The sequence below is a fragment of the Oxyura jamaicensis genome, chromosome 5, assembly GCF_011077185.1.
Source record: "Oxyura jamaicensis isolate SHBP4307 breed ruddy duck chromosome 5, BPBGC_Ojam_1.0, whole genome shotgun sequence".
Lineage (NCBI taxonomy): Eukaryota > Metazoa > Chordata > Aves > Anseriformes > Anatidae > Oxyura > Oxyura jamaicensis.
This window is the reverse complement of record NC_048897.1, coordinates 58425236-58440352: the sequence shown is the minus strand read 5'-3', so window position 1 is coordinate 58440352 and position 15117 is coordinate 58425236. Positions and strand designations below refer to the sequence as shown.

General features: G+C 40.8%; 1 protein-coding gene across 4 annotated transcripts in view; it reads left to right on the top strand.

The window, feature by feature from the left end:
- Nucleotides 1-15117, top strand: part of ANO3 (anoctamin 3) — a 231268-nt gene that overhangs the window by 86672 nt on the left and 129479 nt on the right. The window contains exon 1 of one of the 4 annotated variants that reach the window (XM_035328337.1): nt 13726-13898. The exons of the other annotated variants lie outside the window; for them this stretch is intronic. The gene's annotated coding sequence lies outside the window, so the exon portion shown is untranslated. Of the gene's footprint in view, nt 1-13725; nt 13899-15117 lie in introns of those variants that run through there. 4 annotated transcript variants of the gene reach the window in all.

Here is a 15117-nt window from a genome sequence, read left to right as displayed (position 1 = left end):
ATTGGTGTTGTCCTGCAAGCTCCACCGCATCTGTCTAGTCCTTTTCTTCTAGGGTTCTCTGGCTGCTCCAGGACCCCTGCTTGCATTGGTTTCCAGAAAAAAAAAAAAAAAAAGAAAAAAAAAAAAGTCTCCATGCACGTAGCTTGCTAGGTGCTAGACTGATGAAGTAGCACAGGCACAGCTTGAGCTAACCCCTGCCAAGGAGGAAGAGCACTAGCAGTCAGCTCTTCTCCAAGAGGGTGACTTTTGGCTTGCACTGCTCATGCTTCAGGCTGTTTCTGCTGAAGGAGGACCCCACGGCACAAGTTACTCGCACAAATAATGAACTGATTGATCTGAAATATATCTGAGGCTCACCAGGAAACCGCAGCGTGCTTTCTGTTCCTGACGCCTGTCTCAAAATCTGCATCTCGGACAAAAGCAGTGGCGGCCAAGTGACAAGTGCCTTGTATTGAAACAAACAGCTATTGAGGCTAGTGAGCGTTCCCCCTACCCCCTGTACTTTAGCGTGGGTTGGCACACTTTATTTCTCCAGTACTGAAAAGAGAATACAAATGAAGGTCAGAATAAAGTTCAGCTACCCAAGCTCCATTCCTCATTCGCCTCCCAGTCTCATCTGCTGCTCTCTTCCATGAGCACAGGCTCCTTGCTGCAGTGTAAACAGTTTCCCCACTGCGAGCGCTTTCCTACAGAACGATCCGTCACCACCACGATTAAGTGATGTATGTTATTGCCATCCTCGCTGTGCTCTTCCTGCCCCCACCACGTGTCGCTGGGGTGGTCCTCGTGCTGAAGCAGAGGGAAGAGCTCCAGACACACAATGTTTGTAGCAGTAGGGATCGTCTTGGTTTGGGCACGTTCCTAATGGGAGAGACAGTTTGCAGAGAGTGCAGTATGATTTTTCTTTGGGGGGCAGAGGGGGGGTGTCATCCGAGCCCTAAGTTTTAAAGAAACTGTGAAGAACTTGAACTCATTTTAACCACTCTTGATTATGTCAGCTGTGAAGTTAGCTTAACTCTTCTAGGTTTATTCTGTTTATCCAATATTTTGTTCAGAAGATGAGTGCATGTATATAGTGCTTTTATGCACAGTCATCTCTTTATTCTTTTCTATTTGATTGTTTCATGAGGTATGGGCAAAGAGGAAACTAATTTATATTCTTTATTTTTTTTCTCACTTTTACTTTCAGCTGATTTCTCAAATACTTTACTCTTCTGACATTCTGAGAGGGTAAATGTCTGGCAAACTCATAATCCTGAAGTATTAACTGATCTCTAAAGAGATGGCTCTGCTCCTCGCTGCATTACAACAGATGCTTGATTTGTTCTTGCTGTCGCTTATTGTGCTAGTAATATTATATCGTTATGACACTGTCTTTACCTCTGGTATTAATTTGACCTAGTGAAAAATAAATCTCTTTTTTGAAGTATCCAGAATTAAGTTAAATTTTAAAATGCCAAGAAATCATGCATTATTACTTTATTAGACTGACCAAAAGGCAGATGTCTTCAGAATAAAAAGTATCTTCTAATCATTGCTATTTCTTACAAGAGTTATTTTTCAGACTGGATTTCTGTTGCTGCAATATGTGATTTAGTTATATTTTTTAACCTTACCTGAGGACACTAAGCCGAAACGTGTAATCCATGGTAGTACAGTACCATAATCTCTCAAATATTTCATATATTTCTGGATAATTTACACTCAGTTTTATTTACACTATTCCATGTGAATCTGTTTAGGTACGTGAAGTCCCTATCAGTTACTAAGTTTACTCAGCAGAAAAGAACCTGGTGCTGTTTATACTGGCCAGTGGATGTCACTGTTACGATACAAATCTGACTAAAAATAGCACGTTTCTTTATAACCTGTCATTACTGTGAATCCCTTAAGTAGGAGAGAAGGTAAGTAGAGACAGGTAACAGTCCTCTGCAGCCACTTGTGGGGTGGGAAGCATCTTCTTCAAAAGCTATGTTTACAATTGAAAAATACGGCAATAGATACTGCCCTAAGCTACATTCCAAAAATACTGGGCAAAGATAAATATATATATATAAATAAAATATCCCTGTGTGTGTTAGGGCCCAGCAGACTGAAAAATAGAATCAAGATGAGGTAGCAGACCAAGATATCTTCTTGACAGCTTCTTGCTGCCTTTTGTCAGTCAACTACCAGCCACAAAACTCATGGCTTTTGTTCTTCTTTGCTGTTGGAATGCTAGTTAGTTTAAACAGGAGGATTGCTTGGGTTTATGCCAAATCTATGCCATATATGCACACGCACACACAGACTATGTATATATACACACGCATATGTGTATATATTTAAAATGCATGTATGTTTTTGTCTCAGCTGCCATGCAGGACTTAAAAAGTGTTGCTTTTAGAGACGGAGCGATGGCAGAGTGGTGAGAAAAAAGTATGCCTTGCAGGGGCCTCTGAAGATTACATGACATCTATCTCCCCTGAAGAATCTTAAATCCCAACTCAGTTCCCTGATAGAGTACAGTATTGTAAAGACTGTTCTGTTAGTGTGACTCTTCCTGGAAAAAGCAGTGAGAAATATGCATATGTATATTTGTATGTATAGAATCATAGAAAAATTAAGGTTGGAAAAGACCTTCCTGATCATCTGGTCCAACTGTCTCCCTACCACCAATGTCACCCACCAAACCATGTCCCTAAGCACCATGTCCAACCTTGCCTTGAACACCCGCAGGGACGGTGACTCCACCACTTCCCTGGGCAACCCATTCCAATGCCTGACCTCTCTTTCTGAGAAGAATTGTCTCCTCGTTGTTTTAATTGTTGAAGAGTAGTGCTCTTTGTTCAATTCTTTAATTGTTGAAGAGTAGGGTCATGACGTTTCCATTTTTCCCCTCACCAGGGACATTGCCCAATGCCAGGAGTTTTCAACTGTGATGGAGAGAGGCCTGGCAACTCCATTGGCCAGTTCCCTCGGGACCCTGGGATTCATGTCGTCAGGCCCCATAGACTTGTACCTGTTTAGATTCATCAGGTGGTCTCGAACCTGCTCTTCACTTACAGCGGGACTTTGATCCCTCAGCCTTCATCTATGGGTTCAGGGAAATGAAAGACTTGGGAAGCCCACCTACCAGTGCAGACAGAGGCAAAGAAGCTGCTGCTCAGCCTTCTCCATGTCTGTTGTTACCAATTATTCAGATATAGAAACTCTTAATATAAGAAACCAGCCACTTATAATCGCTTACATACTACTCTTTTCACCCCTCAGTCTATTTTAACAAATGTTAAAGGTGCATGGTGGCCTTCGGGGACGACTCCTGTCACCCCAGTGCAGCAGCCCAAAGGGCTCTGTGTCCTCTCTTGTGCTCTTCCTCAAGGCCCTGTGCAGAAAGGCTGCCACCTCTCACACAAGGGCTGGCGGATGGGAAAGAAGCACTCATGCAACCCCCGAGAATTGGCAAGAGTTCTTTATTGCCGGGAGCTTGGTGGCTCCAAGCTAATGCTTGGGATGGAGCCTGAGCGATGATGAGCAGGGAGCTTGCCAGGCCCTGCTGCGAAGCTGTTGTTGCCCTCTGATGGCACAGAGCAAAGACCTGCTGGGGTAGTCCCAGGTCTGATCTGGCTGAGGTGGATCCACTTCCATGGGTTCCTCCACATCTTCTTGTGGATCCACCTCCGTGGGCTCCACGGTGTTAGGCATGAGGGCAAGCCAGTCTTTGCCCGGGACTGCCCACGCGGGATGCCTTCCATCAGGAATATTTTTCAGCAAGGGTGCTGAACCAGGGGGTTGCCCAGTTCCATGCCTTGGTCCCATGCCACTCTCTGCTTGATTTTCATGCATGGGTTTGATGGTGCAGTCTGTTTTACGGCCATGGATGGATCCCACACTGTGTTCTGGCTGATAGGCATGCCTCTGCTCCTCACGGCTCTCTGCCTCATGCTCCCGCCTTCGCTCCACACCACCACTGCACCACTGCTTAGGCCCGGGCCCCCTGGCGCTGTATGTTTGAGGGGCTGGCCTGTTCCCCGCATCGCTGATACGTGTCTGTGGGCCGGGCAGCAGAGGTCCCTTGGGCACTGGTGTCTTTTGTGCCGCAGGTGCTGTCTCTCTGCACATGACACATCTTCTTGTCGTTAGCTGCCATCCTTCTCGGTGCTTCCTCGGACCGCTTTGCTGTCCTCACACCGAGGAGGGCTGCCACTTGCCTTGCTCCTTCTCTAGCCTTCCTCCTGCCGCTGGCTCTCAGAGGACCAAGTAGCTGAGCAAGTGGCGAGCTTGCTGCAGGGGTCCTGTTTTATAGGGCCCGGGGCAAAGGCGGGGCAGTGGTGGCCACTGTGACCTCAGCAAGCCTCTGTGATGGAGTGGCCCATGTGAGGCCAAAGGCGGCTGTGTTGGGAGTATGTAAATAAATAGCTCAACTTCTCGCCAATCCGCAGGTGTTCCCTGAGCAATCTTTTCCTCTCTCTCCATGCTGTCCAGAACCATCCAGGTGGTTCTTAACAGCTTTTGTTGACGATGAGTTTTGCAGCTACTAGGTTTCCCAGGTAAAGTTCTAGGCTGATGTTGAATTGAGCTTTGTTTGACTCATCAGACCTTTTAACAGCAGAAACATGGAAAAACATGGTGCTATTAATTTAGGCCAATACCCATTTAAATTCAAGGTGCTGACAGTGTGCCCTACATCTCTTAAAATGTCCAATTTGTAGTGATGCTGCTGCCTCACCACAAGCACCTCACCACTTTTCTTCTTATGTTCCAGAGCCTCTTGCTTCAGTCACGCCAGCTTACACGTCTTAACCAAGTTAGAAAACAAGGTTTTGCTAGTAACCTGGTTAAATAAATAAAATCCTGAAGTAGTTAAAAATATGATAGGCTTTTCTGAATCTTAAAGTAGAGGATATAATGGCTGAATCCTACCTACCTATGGCTTTTCTGATGCAAAGACAGGTGGGGGGGGGGGGAATGTTTGCCAGGTAAGCCTCTCTGTCTCTACACGCATGCTGTATTGGGGACATATTCTGGAATATTCTCCTACAATATTTTGGGAAACTGAAGGATTAGGTTCAAGTGACACTGTAAACACTTCATGCAATCTTGCTGGAATATGATCTATTTATACTTCTAAGTAAGGAAGAGAAGAATGCTTCAGTATTCATTTTAAATATTATACCACTGTTCTGAAGGCTCTGAGTGCACACCATAAAGCTTCTGCTGGGTGCTGACAGCATGTGCTTTTGAGATATGCACAGAAACAAGGGATGTGTGACAGACTGAGGTGAGCCGGCATTTTCATTCAGAGAAACTGCAGTGCTTGGATTTGGGCAACGAGGAGCTACAGAAGTACGGTGTAGCTGTTGTGTTCACTTGGTAGGGGGAAACGATATCTACTGATTTCAAGTGCAAAGCATTTGTATGTATTTCAAAGACGAAGTTACAACGAGGGTGTGGAAACAACTTGCAGATTTTGCCTTGGGTGCTTAGAGACTGACATTTTTTCTGAACTTGACAGTTTGCTTCAACTGTGAAGTTCTAAATGATGCTGAAATATATAACACAGACAGTTCACCTTACTTCTGCAGCAGTAATAATTTGCAGCAGAAATATTCAGGAACAATGTTTGCTTAAAGAGCAATACAAACAGTTGAGCACAGCTGAGCAGGTTATTGAGACACAGCAATTTAGAACATGTGAAATGAAAATGCAGGATGCAAGCAAGAAATAAGTACGCACTGGTTTTTCATTTTCTTTTTGTGATGATCATGGAAATAAAATTGATTACTCATGGTCTCTTCATGCACTACCAAGCATATGTTTCTTAATAAAATGAATGCAAATTAACTGAGAGAGCAAATTAACTGCTACAGATGAACATTTCAAAAAAGTTTTTAAGTTCTGAGAGTGCTTTTTCAGAGTAATTATCATGGATAATTTAATTGCACAATGTTTCCCTGTTTTTAGCAATCAGGATAGTTCCAAGCTTGCATAATAATCATAAATATATGTTTAACAACAACGTTACTGTTCCTAAAAATTCTGAAGGCTAGAATCCTACTTTATACAACAATGGAGAGGTAGACTTAGGAAGCAGTGTCTATGCAGACTTTATTGTCCTACTGACTCAAAGGTAAGTAATCTGTTATATTTAAAGCAAAGGTATTGTATACAGTGCTTCTAGGTTTTTGTTAGTTCAGGTCTGCAGGGTCACATAAACGAATGTAGCCAGTGGGATGAAGCAAGCCTGAATTTAATTAGATGATAGATTCAGTTACCCAGTAGCTCTCTTTATGTATATTCTAATACGGGCATTTCTGTTAATTGAAATGAAGGTAGCTAACATTTCCTATGAAGTAAAGGCAAGAACCTCATGGACTTTCATCCAGTCTTGAACTCCAGACCCCTTATGCACTCGTATTTCTCCCCTAATCCCACCCCAATTATGAAAAGTGTGAAACAATATGGTATTAAGTTTCCTAATAGGCTTAGTTTAGCAACCCAAGCTGTAGAGAACAAGTTTTGGAAGAATCATCCATTGTTCCTATTTCTCTATTGAATTTGGGTAGAATTGGAAAGTTCCTCACTTCCAGCTTGGGCCCTAGCTGTTACCTGGTCCCCTTGCCTACTCGCAGAAGCCTGCACAAACGCTTTTCTATAGCCTATAGACTAGATATAGACATACAGATATTACCTGAATATATTCCTTCATCTTCTCACCCCGCAGTTAAATAAATGGTATGAAAGGATATCATGCTCCTTGCACAGATGCCTTATAGGGAAATAGTGTGAGGAAGGGATGCAGAACAAATTCTTCGCTTTTTATTTGCTTTGTCTAAAGAAATCCATGTTAAAACCGCTCTATGCCCTTCCTTCTACCATGAAAGCAAAAAGAAAAATGCCACTTTTCTCTTAGGAGAAATAAATATATATATATATGTATGTATTTTATCCTTTGCACTAGTGTGTGCGCACTTTCATAACTTCTCTCATTTCCATTTAAAAGTGGGGGTAGAGGGGAATAAAGTTAGACGACTTATATCCTCTTCAGAGATGAAAACATTTATTCTGCTGTAATAGCTTATAAAATTATACCTAAAGGTGTATGAAGCTGACAAAAGTCATATTATGCTTCTGTGGACGCAAATTAATTTTTCAATGTATTATTTAAATACAAAAGATTGAGGATAAGACTATTTTTGTAGACAACTACAAAAATACACAGAGATAACTACAAAAATACAGTACTTACTGAAATTGGGAGTAAGAATTTAAATTCAGAAAGTAGGGATGGAGAGGAAAAAAAAATGATTTTAGGTAATTCTAACCTGAGTTCTGTTTTTGCAGGTGCATCTGGCTATTAGTCCCCAAGTGTCAGCATTCATACTGTAGTATATTATTCTTTAACAGTATGTACTATATATTCCAAGAATTTTTTTTCTTCAGTGTTTGGCACGTAGTAAGTATTTGTCTGGGATGTGAGTAACGTACAACTGTCCTGTTTGCAGTGAGTTCGCTTGGGTCATGTTAGAGGTGTTGAAATAAACGTATCTTCTGAGGACAAGTTGTATTTTACAAATAGACTATGTGTGTATAGGAACAAAGCACAATCTAGTTACCTGTTTAAAGATCATTGAGAAGGTTTACGGCTTACTTTGACTAAGCGCTTTTAGCTCAGGAGGTCTCTGACAGTGCCATTAAATCAGCATGGTGCTTGTAGATAAGGAAAGCGCTCCTTTCCCATCATCTACTTCCTGATGTCTCTCTTTTCTTTGGGTATCATGCAGTCAGGTATTACTTCGACTTTCTGGGTTGAAAATTGACAAGACAGTATTTCAATTGTAAAATATTTTTCTTCATGACAATTAAAAGAGAAATACCTAAGCTTTTTTTGTTATTTGACATTGTCAGCCAGATTGATAAATCATCACCAAATCACAAGCAATTTGAGATCATAAGTATGCTTGAAAATCTTGCATCACCTTTCTATCAGCCACAAGTATTATGAAAATCAAAGTAAAACACTCAGTTATTGAACAAAGCAGCGTAGAAGCTCTGTAATAAACGAAAAACAAAACAGCAGGAAAAGCCTTTTGTTTTGAAAGCCCATATTGTTGCAGTTGGATTTGATGCTAAATTCCATAGCTTTAAGGACACATGTATAAAAGAGCATCTGCACTCTCATTACTGCCTCTTTTCTAGTTAGGTAACAGTATAGTTCTCCCCAGGTCAGGATATAGGATGGCTAGACCAGATGGCACCGTACCACTTTGGATACAGAACACTGCCTATAGTGCTAATGGCAGGAGGCATGAGTCTCGTAGGAGTTGACCTGGTACAGCCAAGCAGGCGAGTTGTGTGGTGGTGGAATGCAGAAGTCCGTGGGATGGCCTAACCCACCTCAGTATGTTCGTTCCAAAATGACGGGGAGGTGATTGATGCATGGTAAATGCGTGGGGGGCTCACAGCTCACACGTTTGGCATCGATCCACTCTCAGCTGCTGCTGTCGGGGAAAATACATGCTAGTGGCAGAGCTGGAATGAGGATGTAAGGCCCAGCATGGGGTTATGCAGCCATAAAACAGCCTAATCATGCAGCAGGAAAGAAGGCCAAAGCGGTATGTGAGCATGATACCAAAGAGAGAAATTTCTGTGGAGATGCTAATTGAAACACCCTGTTACAATTTTGTTAATGAAAATGCAAAGAAAAAATAGGCGTCTTTGAAGAAATTCTCAGTGGTTTCTTTTGCTTTGGAAGATGGCAGATTGTCTGACAAGGAATGCAGGCATGCTGTGAGATGAATTTAAAAGTAAAATTATCTTATCTGAACCTACGTCTGATCGCTGCAATGCTTTTTACAAGTTGGAAAGGAGAAGTCTGATATTGCTGTGTAGTGGCAGTACATTGCTGCTGCCAAGAGGATGCATCAGTGTTTTGGTTCAAATATTTCATTGTCTGCATCACTGTAATGCCTAGGACCTGCAGTCGCAGACTTAGAGATTGCTGGTTTGAGTTCCTTGAAGAATTGCAACGCAAGAACATCTGCCTTTCCTGAATGAACCTTATCAATGAATTTCACTTCTTCCGCACGTGCAGGTAACGTGACAAACCCCTGTACCCTTGCCATACTGTTTCATCTTGCTGTGCATGGACACAGCCAAATGACTTGCAGGTAAAGGTTTTGTGTATGAAGTGGCTGGCTATGCCCATAAACCACATTCATTCATCTTCCCTTCTTCTTTATCTTTCTGCTCCTCTTAAGAGTTTAAAAGGTGCCTTTTCCTGACTTTTTTTGTTGTTGTTGTTGTTTGGCAGAGGAAGTAAAAAACTCTAGTTGGAAAAGAATTGGTTACATGGCCAAATAAATCCAAATCATAACTATGAGACTTTAAACAAAACTAGCTTGGAGGTCATGAAAGGCTGTCAGAAATGGAATAGAGGACTAGTATCTAAGCCAAGAAGCTGATGTCTCAAAAAAACAGTAGCAAATCCAGGAGCTAACTTCTAAGCAGCAACTTATAACTTTTTTTAATTCATTATTATTATTTTTTTTTTCTGTAGATTTAGACTACACAGCTAAGAACTGACAAATTTTAAAAGTTGCAGTTATTGTTACAGACATTCTCAAGGAGCACGGTTTTAAAGAAAAGATGCACAGATTTTCAAAACAGATCTAAACAGTGGAAACAGACATTATACGATAGATCCATTACTGACAGTGATTTCTTTAGTCTATAATTTTATTCTTTACTTAACAAATTAGGCTGCTAAGCAGAAACAGAATTACATTGCAACAGTTCATAGGCTGATACTGCAGAGCTGGAGAACACTCGTCTCTTGCACTGTTTGCTTTAGATAAGCAAAATAGGAAAACGTGTATAATATGAAACAAAAATGACTGTTGAAAGTTGCCTACTTAGGAACTTTGGATAGGGTTATATGTCAGATGCTGCTATAATTGTTCTTTTTCATGCTCTTCACCTGCTTCGTGACATCAGTGCTTTCTCTATGGTCTTTTTGTATTGTTGCGGAAGGATTTTTTCACTTCTGTAAAGCTGTGTTCTGAAGATTACAGCATGTTCCACATTCAAGGATGCCGAACTCCTCAGACTTCTCTTTTGGCCCAAATCTTTTATAACAAAATGGAGCTTCTTTGCTGTAAATAAATAAATAAAATTTAAATTGTGGATATTAAATTGTGGTAAATGTTCATTATAAGTCTCTCTCTGTTCCTTGTTTTAGCTGGATAAATTATGGCCAAAGCTGGAAAAGTAACTCTATTTAAGGATGTAAACATGAATCTATAAAGCATAAGCCTAAAAATAAGCATGCAAGTACTGTGGGCTACAGAATCGAGGCCCAAATGCAGAAAACACAGGCAGAAAACACAGTTAGACCCTGTTCATATAAGAAATTTCTACCTAGTTAGAAAGAAAAGGTCTATTAAATTACCATAGAAATGAAATATTAAAATATGGAAATCAGTGAGTTTCATGGGTTTGTGTCTTAGCAACACAAGGTAAAATCTTCATAGATATGTTCCAGTTTTTAATTCATCTATTACAAACTTTAGCTCCGCAATCTGCTTTCTAGACCTTCTCCATTGTGACTGACAGCTTTATCGGACTTAATGAGGGACCTCCTCATCATGCTCATGCCTATGGCAAAATTCCTACTGTTTTCAGTTAGAACAGAACATTTGTGAATAACTTTACTGTTCTGCTAAAGAAAACTGGCAAATATCAAACAAGATGAATTTTGTATTGCAAAGCTTTAAAATAGTACAGAAATATCCTCCTTGCAAGAGTTGTGCCCAACAATTCTCTAACCGTTATTTTTTCATACTGTTTAAATCTGTTGATAAAAAATGGGTAATTTTGGGTGGTACTGTAAACATGCAATGTCAGACAACATTTTAGACCAAGGAATCACTCTGGTGTTCTCAAAGATCTTGCAAAATATTACCGTGTATTACAGGCCATTTAGCACCACCTTGCTATTTTGTGCTTCGATGAGGGACATAAGTATGCATTCAACCAAGTCCTTCACTAAACATATGGAAAAAAATGCGTAACTTCCTGGTTTGTTTTAATAACAGTTGAAAATTATGTGTTGTCTTCATTATTTGAATTTGCTGTTTCCAACTTCTTTGAATTTGCTTCTTATTATGTATTTTGTTAAAACCATTGGAGGTCATCTAATCCCCCCTCCTGTTTTGGAGCTTTACCTTTGTCATTGCTAACCTGGGTCAGACATAGTTAGGTCAAGAATGGATATTTCACTGCTTTGTCATCTGTTCTTTTGGTGCATTACCAATGTAATATTTTTTTCGTAATGTTCAATCTAAACCTCACACATGGCTGTTGTCATTAATCAGATCATCTCTCACTAAGTAGAGTTTTATACCATCATCCATGTAACTGATTTTCAAGTAGTTGTAGGTTGCTAGAAGTCCTTAGTTTATTTTTTTTTCCCAACTGAGTTCATTTTCTTCAAATTGTTGCAGTTCACATGTTAAAGACCCCTGATCATCTTGGAGAAGTCCTATAGAACAGCTACACAGTCATTCAACACCATTCCTGAACTGAGAGGGTGCGGAGGGGCAAAGCTAGACAGAATTGCATATGCAGCTCAAGTAGTGCCAAGGGAAGGTTAATAACCATTTGGTCTGCTGGCCACATTTCTCGTAAGGTTTGCTTTATTTGTGATGCAAGTGCACTGTTAGTTGGCTGTTGTTCAAGCTGGTGTTTCCCATCACCTTCAGGTCTTTCCCATCAGTGCTGCTGCTCAGACTGAATTGATGTACGGGGTTTTTCCAGGTGCGGAATTCAGCATTTGTTGGACCTCGTGAGTTTCTGCTGGAGGAAGTTTAGTTCTCTTTCTGGGCAATAGGTAGTAGCTGGCTACAATTAATTTTTGAGATGGCTACATTTCTCAGGGAATAGTTGGCATATGCCACTTATCACAGGATAATTATGTTTTAATTTAAGGTTTTAATTTCATGTGACTTTCTGAAAAGCACCATGAAAGTATAAAGCTCAGTTTAAATCATCTCTCTCTCTCATAGCCTGTTTTCCTAGCAAAACAACGTCCTGATAAGTAGATAGTAAAATCTGGGGACTTGGTCTTTCTTTTTTCAGGTGAGATTTTTACAGATCCCAAGTAATAGTTACATATATAAAGCTACATATTCTGTGATCCAATGAAACCAAGGAGGAACTCTTAATTTCTAATCTGTCCTGACAAAGACTCTGTCTGATGAAAAAGACGTGGCTGAGTCTGCAAATCTGTCTATAAAACAGAGTTCATGTCGAAACTCAAACCTGAGCAAAATCTCAACATGGTGTACAGGCATATGAACTTTAACTTTTGAGTCATGATTTTGATTCTGGTGATTATAGACTTGGAGAGTTTAAGTCTAGTTCTGTTTGATCCTGATCTCTTCACCGAGTCCACAGTTTTGATCTATTTTAGAAACGGTTTACAAAATGTCGTACTGAAGGATGGTGTGAGTCTTAGCTTAACATGACTTCAAAAGAAGGAGTATTCATTAGTGAGTGAGGGTGGATTTTTATTTGAGTTTACTTTAACCTTCAGAGCCAACGTTTGGGTATGTGAAGCTTAAGAATTTGTGCATCTCCTATATTTCTTAGCCATACTTATTCTGTCATATATAATATAAAAATGCTATCTAAGCTGGACCAGTATCTCTCCCTTTCCAAAGAATTTTCCAGATTGTGATATTACCATACTTTAATGCTATCAAGCTTACTCAGTTGACGGTGTCAACAATTTAATTTAAACCACCTTTGTAGAGGTATTTTTATTTCTCTTTGCAAACCTTACCCCCAGCTGTCGTATTTGTAGTTTCATGCATATGTGCTACATACTGCTAAAAATAGAGCTGCATTATTAAGAAACAAGTAGAAAAACAACACTTTTCTGTCTTCAGGTTTAATTCCTCTGCTGGGTTTCTGAGCACAACCTTAGTTTTAGCCTTAGTGTTTCTCTCCCCATCGTTCTGTATACTAATAAGGCTGGATCAATCTGAATTCAGGAGTTCTGTCACTCTCCATATAGGACCACGGACAAGAAATGGGGTGGGTGGCCTAGAGTACCACGTAGCTGATGGACTCTTTTCCAAGGGTGTGTGAAAGAACCTCTCTAAGCTGTATTTTTACTTACTAGCACCTTTTTTCTTTCTCCTTATTGTAGGTTATTATCATACAAGAGCAGTTCTCTTACTGTTTTCCTCTGTTAACAAAGGGAGCAGAAAGGGTGGTTCTCCTCTACTTCACCTTTAAGTCAGAAGTGTCAGCGAAGGTCTCTTGTAGGAATAAGGTCTGGCCTACAGCCTTACAAAGGTTTAGGATGAAGAACTACATCTGCTCTTTGCAGACTATATATGATTAGTTATTACTAAGTTTATAGTATCTTTTATATTATATTTGTGTTATTCTTTTTTCCCCCCTCATGACTGTCAGTTGCTAGGTTTACGTTTCAGTTTTACTTCCCTACTTCTTCATTCTAATGTTGTAATTAAAGCTTGAAAGTGAAGAACTTAATTCTACCATTTCTTTTGGCCTGCTTCTGATTTTCCAGCATTGGTTGATGAACAAGAGCCAGCTCGGCTTCTTGGCTCCGTTTGCTTTATTCTGCTGTGCAACACCAATAGTGCTGTCTCTCAGCAGGAAAGAGCTGTTCCCAGCAGCTTTGGAAGCAGTTTTCCTGAGATTGCAGGAGTGCAGAGGAATGCCTCATCTCTTACGTTCAGTGTGCAGAAAGACACCAGAGACTGACAGATGAGTAGGATCATGTCTTAACAGCAACATAGCTTCTGTATCTTTTCTTAAACTGACAACAAACCTTTTGCAACTGTTCAAAAAACACCCCACAACATTTGGTCAGCTATCCTGAGGAGGTAAGTACTTTTTTTTTTTTTTTTTTTTTTTTCCCCTTGAATTACAATAACAGTTGGACCTGTCAGCTTCATCTTACATAAGTGCAGCCTGGTATGCTCTAAAAGAAATTCCTGGAGAATTCCTCCCTGCCATTTAAAAAAAAAAATCTATCTACGTATAAGTGCCTTTGTATGGATGTATTTGTTTATGCATGGCTGTTTAGTATGTTTTCATAGTGTAAAAAAAAACAAAAAACAACAACTTTATAAATATATATAGAGAGATATATAGAGATATATATGTTATTTAACTGCACTGATACAGACCAAGCAGTACAACTTCCTCGTACAGACTGCCCTGTAGTAAGGGGTGGCAAACATGTCATTTGTTAAGCAGATGGTATGCTACAAACCCCAGTCAACTATGGAAAAGTTTTAGCTTGGCTTTACTATCAGACAAAATCTCTAGTGTGCCTTTTAGCATGCAAACAGACCTACGGACTCTGTAGGAATTAAACAAATTTTGTCACCAGCTGCACAGGTGATTTAATTAACTTGTGGGAAGTAAGTAACGTGTGTGACCCTCAGTGGAGAAAAGGGTTGCTAGATAGTGCTGGAAGCAGGGTGGGATACTGGACTGAGCATGGAATCGACCGAATTTAGGAAGAACAAGGAACCAGATGATTGTGGTCAGGAGAAAAATGGCAACACAACGTTCAACAGAGGTTGGGTGACGCTACCTCGAAACTTAGCGCAGCACAAGCCATGAGCAGGGCGAGGCAGGGAAAGAAATTTACGCTTATAATTTTTGCATCTTTCATTATCTGGAATGATCCTGTTGGCATCCGTCATGGAGAAAAGGAAAATTAGAACGTAACAGCAATGGGACGCAGCAGGCCTCAAGCGTGCAATTTAGTGTCTTTCCGTAAAAAGCTATCTCTAGCAAGATTAAGACTAAGCTTGTAAACATGTGACAAAATCTGGTGACATAACAGGAGTTTATAGAGTGATGGCAGGGAGAAGCGGCTGACATACCAAGTTACACCGATGTTAGGGCATTTATTGCTGCGTGAAGGAGGTGATTTCTCTAGGTGGCTTTCCTTAGCCTCCCGTGTAACACCTGATTTCTTTTCAAGGGAAGGGGCAGCAGAGCGGGGCGATGTCGGGGCTGGGGGCGATGCCAGCCGTACGGGGGCTGGGGCTGAGGGAGCGGGGCCCGGAGCCGGCCCCGTTCGCCCCC